We start from the raw sequence: 8,625 nt of genomic DNA, 5'->3' as shown, positions 1-8,625 counted from the left end.
GCCTGGAAAATCCCATGGACAGAGGAGCCTGGTGGGCTGCAGTCCATGCGGTCGCTAAGAGTCAGACATGACTGAGCGACTTCACTTTCACTTTTCACGTTCATGCATTGGAGAAGGAAATGACAACCCACTCCAGTGTTCTTGCCTGGAGAATCCCAGGGATGGGGGAGCCTGGTGGGCTGCCGTCCGTGGGGTCGCACAGAGTCGGACAAGACTGAAGTGACTTAGCAATACAGAAAAAAAAATCCCATTTGACAATCCCCTGTCTCACTATATTCCCTGCAGTTCCATCAAGTTAGTTTCTGAGGACACAGTAGACATCTTTCTGAATTCTAAGTTCCATTCTTGGTTCCATTTATCATGTGAATGTAGGGAAATCATAAACCTCCCTTGTTCAAATAGTTTTGTCATTAAACCTGCCCATGGGTGTGCCTGGGAACATTGATGTTTATTTGTCCCTCTATAATAGTCTTAGCTTGTTTACAGTCTCCTGTGCTACAGACAACATAAAGTTGACTTCTGTATTCTGTAGCTGTTAATATAAAAAAACCCACTTGGCTTTTGCTTATGACTGCTGCCTCAAAACAGTGCTACTGCTGCTGCTAAGTCACTTCAGTCATGCCCAACTCTGTGCGACCCCATAGACAGCAGCCCACCAGGCTCCCCCGTCCCTGGGATTCTCCAGGCAAGAACACTGGAGTGGGTTGCCATTTCCTTCTCCAATGCATGAACGTGAAAAGTGAAAGTGAAGTCGCTCAGTCGTGTCTGACTCTTCACGATCCCATGGACTGCAGCCTACCAGTCTCCTCCATCCATGGGATTTTCCAGGCAAGAGTACTGGAGTGGGGTGCCATTGCCTTCTCCACAAAACAATGCTACTCACTAATAAATGCCAACTTAGTTCTTTAAAAATGTAAATACTTTGTAACAGAACACTGACTGGCATTCAAAGTGTACATGAATACTACGCACCTTACTTGTTGGAAAAAAAGAAAATAACTATAGAAAGGAAGTCAAATTATAAAATAAGTTTTAAATAAAAATTTGGAGGAAATTCTATTTTTAAATTAGTTTCATGGCACTCAACTACTTTGTGTTTAGTTTTACTCATGTTTCCTGGACTTAATAGAAGCTCTGCAACACTGCCTTTGTTAAAAATATTTTTAGACTAATTCTGATTTCCTCAACTACATTTATGTTCAAACATAGTTTCAGAAACTTCACTTTTCTGTTGAAGCTTACAGTTCTTATCATCATGACCTACCATTTATCAACCAAATTATTGGCCCTCCCCACTTCCTTTACCCACTGGTAACCACCTCTAATTTGTTTTCTAGATCTAGGAGTCCAATAGCAGTAAACAGCATGTCCTTTTCAAGTGCACATGGAGCATTTTCCAGAATAGATCATATGTTAGGCCATAAAACAAGTCTCAATAAATATAAAGGCTTGGAATCATACAAAGTGTGTCTTTCAATCACAATGGAATAAGATTACAATAACAAGAGGAAATGGAAATTTGAGGAATGTGGAAATTAAATAACATTCCCCAATAATAAAAGGAACTGGGTTCCCTGGAGAAATGGTCACTTCTAGGGCAAAGGTAAAGAAAATACCAGATAAGCCTTCAGCATCTTTTAATAGAAGAAAGTAAGACAGTCTCAAAAAAATAAAAAGAATAAGGGGGCTTCCCTGGCAGTCCAATGGGGGTTGGGACACTGTACTTTCACTGCAGGGAGAATGGGTTTGATCCCAGGTCAAAGAACTAGGATCCCACAAGTCAGCAAATAAATAAATAGACTAGGGGTATGTCAAAGGGATACAGAAGCCAACCTGAAAGTGCTCCCAGTGGCCTAAGAAAGAACAATTTGAACAACAAAATAAGTTATGTAGATTATAACCAAAAGTATAAAATTAGTATCTGTGGGTCTATACTGACATATATATAAAGAGGAAAGAATGAATGAAAGGAAAAGCTCATAGAATTATTTTTAACTTAAGTTCTTATTTATTTTTGGCTACAATGGGTCTTTGTTGTTGGTCTTGGGCTTTGTCTAGTTGTGACAAGTAGGGGCTCCTCTTTATTGCAGTGTGTGGGCCTCTCATGACGCCAGCCTCTCATCTTGGAGTGTGGACTGTTAAGCCTGCACATTCAGCACATTCAGTGGTTGCAGCTCGCAGACTTAGTCGCCCTGTGGCATTTGGGATCTTAGTTCCCTGACCAGGGATTGAACCCATGTCCCCTGTACTGCAAGGCGGATTTTTAACCACTGGGCCACCAGGGAAGTCCCTAGAATAATTTCAAATAATTTATCTAGCTACTCTCCCTTCCAGGAGATGGAGCTTAAATACCCCTTGAGTGTAAGCTGTACTCAGTGACTTCTTTCCAAAAGAGTAGAGCATCAGTTCAGTCCAGTTCAGTCGCTCAGTCGTGTCCGACTCTTTGCGACCCCATGAATGGCAGCGCCAGGCCTCCCTGTCCATCACCAACTCCTGAAGTTCACTCAAACTCACGTCCATTGAGTCAGTGATGCCATCCAGCCATCTCGTCCTCTGTTGTCCCCTTCTCCTCCTGCCCCCAATCCCTCCCAGCATCAGAGTCTTTTCCAAAGAGTAGAGCATAAGAGGATAAAAAGTAACTTCACAGTGGAGAAATCTGGCAAGTACTGCCTCAGGCAGGTTTGATTAAGGGTAACACCATCAGTGATAAGCCAGGTTGACAGCATCTACCTTGGATACGATGTGATGAAAATGGCACTTTACTTCAGTGGTCTTCCTCATGAGAACCCATTACTCCTATTTAATCATGGCAAAAACATGAGAGATATCCCAATTGAAGAGTATTCCTCAAAGGAACAGAGAATGCTAAGGAGAATGATGACTAATTAATGTAGTATCCAGGATGGGATCCTGGAACAGAAGGATGTTAGGGAAAAACTAGTGAACCCCATATAAAGTGTGTTCAGTTCAGTTCAGTTCAGTCATTCAGTCGTGTCTGACTCTTTGAGACCGCATGAATCGCAGCATGCCAGGCCTCCCTGTCCATCACCAACTCCCGGAGTTCACTCAGACTCACGTCCATTGAGTCAGTGATGCCATCCAGCCATCTCATCCTCTGTCATCCCCTTCTCCTCCTGCTCCCAATCCCTCCCAGCATCAGTCTTTTCCAATGAGTCAACTCTTCGCATGAGGTGGCCAAAGTACTGGAGTTTCAGCTTCAGCATCATTCCTTCCAAAGAAATCCCATATAAAGTGTGTAGTTAATAATAATGAACCAAGCTAGGTTCATTAGTTGTAACAAACACATCATAGTAAATGCAAGATGTTAATAATAGAGGCAACTCAGCAAGGGATACACAGGAACTCTCCATACTATCTGCTTTAAATTAAGTAGGTTGTGCTTAGTTGGGCGTGCAGGGCCTTTTTCCTTTTTAGTTGCAGCATGCAGGATCTTTAGTTACAGCATGTGAACTCTTATTGCAGCATGTAGGATCTAGTACCCTGACCAGGGATTGAACCTGGACCCCCTGCATTAGGAGCAGAGTCGGCCATTTTCTGTAGACTGAAACATATGCTGAAATGCTAGATTTTACTAATGCCCTCAAATCAATTTCTACTTTATTAATAGCAATCACATCTGCCTGTGTTGGAAAACAGCAGTATTTACATGTGAGTGAGTGAAAGTCACTCAGTCATGTCCGACTCTTTGTGACACCATGAACTATACAGTCCATGGACCTCTCTAGGCCAGAATAGTGGAGTGGGTAGCCTTTCCCTTCTCCAGGGGATCTTCCCAACCCAGGAATTGAACCCAGGTCTCCCACACTGCAGGTGGATTCTTTACCAGCTGAGCCACCAGGGAAGCCCATTTACATGTGAAATATCACTCAGTCTGTCTACAGATGATTCTTGGTACTCATCTGATTTTACAGATTGCCCTGGAATAATTTTTGCCCCTCCCTCCCACGCAACACAGTGCTTAGGACATTGTACTTTCCAAAATCTTTCTACTAAATTCACTATTGAAGTAAGTTTTACAGGTAGGACCACACTAATGACATAACAGACAAGAAACAGGACAGAACTGGAATTATCTCAACTACTAATCTCTATATAACAACTCATTTTAGACACTAAGAAACTAAGATTCAGGGGACTTCTTTGGCAGCCCAGTGATTAAGACTCAAAACTCCCAATGTAGGGTGCATTTTTTTTTTTTTTTGCTTAATCACTCAGTCGTGTCTGACTCTTTGTGACTCCATGAACGGTAGCCCACCAGGCTCCTCTCTTCATGGGATTCTCTAGGCAAGAATACTGGAGTGGGTTGCCATTTCCTTTTCATGGATAGGTTCAATCCCTGGTCAAGAAACTGCGATCCCGCAGGTCATATCTTGATGTGGCCACAAACAAACAGCAACAAAAACTGAGTTTCAGGAAAGTTAATTGCCTCAGAATCAAACAGCTGTAGGTAAGTGTGAAATCTTAGGGTTAGAACCTAGGCCTATCTGACTCCCTGGTCATGAAGACAATTCTGTCATTGAATTTCTTTGTAAAGTTTGGAGCATTACTTTATCTTCTGATTCTTCTATTTATTGGTTCAACAAATAATAACTTTGCTGCTGCTGCTAAGTTGCTTCAGTCGTGTCCAACTCTGTGCGACCCCATAGACAGCAGCCCACCAGGCTCCCCTGTCCCTGGGATTCTCCAGGCAAGAACACTGGAGTGGGTTGCCACTTCCTCCTCCAATGCATGAAAGTGAAAAGTGAGTGAAGTCCCTCAGTCGTGTCCGACTCTAGGGACCCCATGGACTGCAGCCTACCAGGCTCCTCCGTCCATGGGATTTTCTAGGCAAAAGTACTGGGGTGGGGTGCCATTGCCTTCTCCGAATAACTTTGCTAGACTGTGGTGAAAATTAGTTAAAGTGCCTTCACCCCCAATATAACCAGTTATTTGTACACTAAGAGGCATATGTATTGATATGTATATAATGAAAACATGTACTTCTAACTACTACTCAGAAGTTTAAAATCATGTGTGGGGAAAGGGAGGGAATGGTCTGATATCTATACTATGTTCTCTAAGTTATCAATGTGCTTATGGAATAGTAAAAGCAGTATGCTGCTGCTAAGTCACTTCAGTCGTGTCCGACTCTGTATAACAATTTGATTTAAATTCCTTAAGTAGCTATCTTTTGTGGCTGTTTTCCCTGTTCTTCCCAGCAATCCACTGGAACAGAAATAATATTCAACATTTTTAATCATTTTCAAAAAGTAGAGACAGTGTGCTAGACGCCTTTTCCCAATTTGTTTACTTAGTGTATGATTACTCAAATTGGGTGAGACCTCTTGGTTTCCCTCATCCCAGAATAAACACTAAGGTGATTTGAAGAAACAAACAAACAAAATATCAAGAATGTCAACTGTGTAATTAAGCTTTGTCTTGAGAAATAATTTTGAATTATTATGGAGAAGATCACTGCTTTCTAAAGACAGTAGATATATTAATATGATATAAATCAAAGAAGAAGCATTTCACAAAACCTTAGTACGACAGATTTAGTGCTCAGAAAGCATTTAGAAACACTCCTAGAAACTTATTTGTGGGTTTGTTGTTTTTAGTTTATTTGCTTTTCCTATAGACAAAGATTATAATCCTGTTTTTATGTTATTTCACAACACGGTAGGGGTATGTGAACAACTATTTTAGACAATTTTTAGTTAATGTGTCTTCCCTCCCCCAGAAGAGTGCAATCTCTTCAATTTCTTTCTTTTTTCAAGCTCTGCATGGAATTTTCCTGTTCTCTTCCTGGTGGTGTAGTCATGATCACATGTCTGTGTCTTGTTTTCCTCTGGGAGTTGTGGGTACTTCTATTTCCTTCTCCTTTTTCATCTTTTCTCTCATTTTGGCCTCTAACAAGATCCTCTCCAGGGTCCCTCTGATAATACGAAAGCACTGAAATGATGGAAAGGAAGACAAAGAGGAAAAAAACAAAAAACAAACACACCCCAATGCAGCTGGGAGTTCTTAGTTCTAACCATCTCTATGGAAACAATTCCACAGAGACTGCTCTGGAAACAATTCTGTAGGGACCACTGAAGCAGTGGTGAGCCAATTTCACCAAGCCTTAAAGGACTCAACTTGCAGATGGGAATAGTTTATAGACACTTTTTCTTTTGCGAAAAGCATTGAGTTTTAAAGAATCCACCTGCCAACACAGGAGATGTAAGAATTCAGGTTCAATCTCTGGGTCAGGAAAATCCTCTGGAGTAGGAAATGGCAATCCACTCCAGTCTTCTTGCCTGGAAAATTCCATGGACAGAGAAGCCTGGCAGGCTACAGTCCATGGAATCCCAAAGAGTTGGACACGACTGAGCAACTGAGTATGCACAAAATAGGAAGCCAAATAAAAATTGTTTATCCCTATATAACGTATTTTTTAAAAAACTCAAAACATCCTACTTGCTGTAATATAAAAAGGCACAAAGGAATGTATCTGCTAATTTCAAGTCCTTCCTAAGCATTCACGTTGGCAAACAGGAGAGTGCCCAATACAAACAAATTGCAGCCAAAAAAAACCCCCCAAAAAACACTGCAGTTTGGTGATGAAAAGTCATTAGAACGATTTTAGGATTTTGACCCATAGCCATAAAAAATATGTGGAGAAAATGCCAAACTCAGTCAGGCGGTAAACAAATTGAATTCAGGCAAGGGGTAAAAGGGATTACAGAATTCCATTTACCAAATCAGGTTGAAAGTCAGAAAGGATAATGATGTAATTTGAATCCAGAGAAGAATTCCATCTGAAGTAGGACCTTGGAGTCTTTACTAATACAGCAATCATTAGGACAAAAGAGAAAAGAAACCTCCCCCACCCCCAGTGATACCAAGTTTCAGGCCAGTTCAAGTCTCCAGCCAATAAACGGTTAACTGAAGGTCTCCAGAGATGATGGTAACTGCAGAGTTATTTAGGGGAACTAACCTCAATTTGCCTAAATCTATTTTGTTCCCTTAATACATCCCCAGGTAGGTCCATAGTGCTTTTAAGACCCTAGTCCCTGGGGTAAAACCATTTGGGTTTCAATCCTAGCTTCTGTCACTAGGCGTGTGATCTTGGGTATCTTTTTAAATTTCTCTAGAACTTAGGCGTATCATCTGTAAAATGGGGATATTATTTTTAGGGTTATAAAGAGTCAGTGAATTGAGCACAGCACCTAGCTCAAGCAAGCTCTCAATAATCGTGAGCTATCGTTATTACACTATCCGTTTTGCTTTTCTCTCTCTTGTAATGAAGACTACATTTTCCCTTCTCCATTTCTCTGAGGGTTATTTTGAGGGAGTCTCACAAAAGGCAGTAGGACATTATGACCCAGCCAATTCTTACTTCCCCCACACTTGTCTTAAGCAGGTTTGCGGATGTATTGGAGCCACGAAATGGAAGTTTCCATTGTATGACGGTAACTGGCCTTCTTTCTCCACACTACAGACTGCATACTCAGGGAGGAAAAATTATTCTAGCTTGTCTACTGCTAATACTCTTTGCGCCCGATCACCCCACCCTCGACGGGCTTCCCAGTGTCTGTACAAAGTCTCTGACTTAATATTTAAAGCCTAAAACCTAGTTTTGTCCACATTTCCAACCTACAGGAACATCTGCTTTACTCACACTCATTTCCGTCTCTCCCCCGCATTTGATATACGTTCCTTGTTTGCAAGTTAACTTTCACTGATCTCGTTCTTTCGTTTGGTCTTTAACTTGCGCTGATCTCGGTACTAGAACTGCCCTCCACTCTTCTTACAGAAATTCGGCTTTATTTTTTCCCAAAAAAAAGCTGTCACTAGGAACCTTAGTGGTATGAGACCCAGCACAACCAAAAATTATTAGCTGTCACTTGTACAGGCATTTTTGAAGAATGCAAAGCACTATTTGGAAAACAACTCAAAGTCGGGCGACGCAAGCGGTATATGGGTAACTGAAATTACAAAGTGGGAGAGAATAAAACCAAGAGAAAATGCAAAGGATAAGAGGAAGCGAGGAGAGATTTGCAGGGAAACTTCAGGAACTAACACACCCCGCCCCTAAAGAGGCACACTTTAGGGTGGCTGCGCCGTCAGCGCCAAGGCCAGGGGAAGAGGCCCAGCGCAAATCAGGGCCTGGGTGGTCACTTTCGTATTTTTCCAGCGGAGAAGCCCTACTCTTTTTACTGCATAACGCAAACATGGTGGACAAAAAAAGCCCTCCCCACTTTTGGCAGCCGAACCACGTGAGGCCCCTTCCACCCAGGTGACGCTGGGTAAGGGCGGAGCCTCTACAGAACTTGTTCTCTAATGCTCTGCCGCATCAGGAACTTGTTCGTGATGCGGTAGAGCATCAGAGAACTTTTCCACACCCGGACACCACGGGTTCCTACAATACGCACGGATAGGCCTATTACTGCCACTTCACATCCTCCTCGAGAGAGCAGAAGGGTTTGCTCCGAGAACTTGATGGGTATATAGTAAGCAGGAAAGGTGGAGTTTGCGACCTCTTTCTCTAAGTTGACTAACCCCGTCTTCTATCCGCCTCTCACCCAACTATTTATCCGACCAACGCGCAAGCGCACTTCTTGCCGTCGGCCCCAAGGAGAG

General features: G+C 42.3%; 1 long non-coding RNA gene across 1 annotated transcript; it reads right to left on the bottom strand.

Moving 5' to 3' along the window:
- Positions 1-5,596: 5,596 nt before the first annotated feature.
- LOC147343015 (uncharacterized) lies at positions 5,597-8,592 on the bottom strand. Its single transcript, XR_015157111.1, has 2 exons — positions 8,418-8,592; positions 5,597-5,935 (listed from the first exon to the last, which is right to left on the bottom strand). It is a non-coding gene; the product is annotated as an uncharacterized LOC147343015 (long non-coding RNA).
- Between the last annotated feature and the right edge of the window lie 33 nt (positions 8,593-8,625).

The sequence above is a fragment of the Bos grunniens genome, chromosome 28, assembly GCF_055505025.1.
Source record: "Bos grunniens cultivar Pamir isolate PY7600 chromosome 28, Bosgru_T2T1.0, whole genome shotgun sequence".
In the NCBI taxonomy this organism is placed as follows: domain Eukaryota; kingdom Metazoa; phylum Chordata; class Mammalia; order Artiodactyla; family Bovidae; genus Bos; species Bos grunniens.
This window is presented reverse-complemented; position numbering and strand designations above follow the sequence as displayed.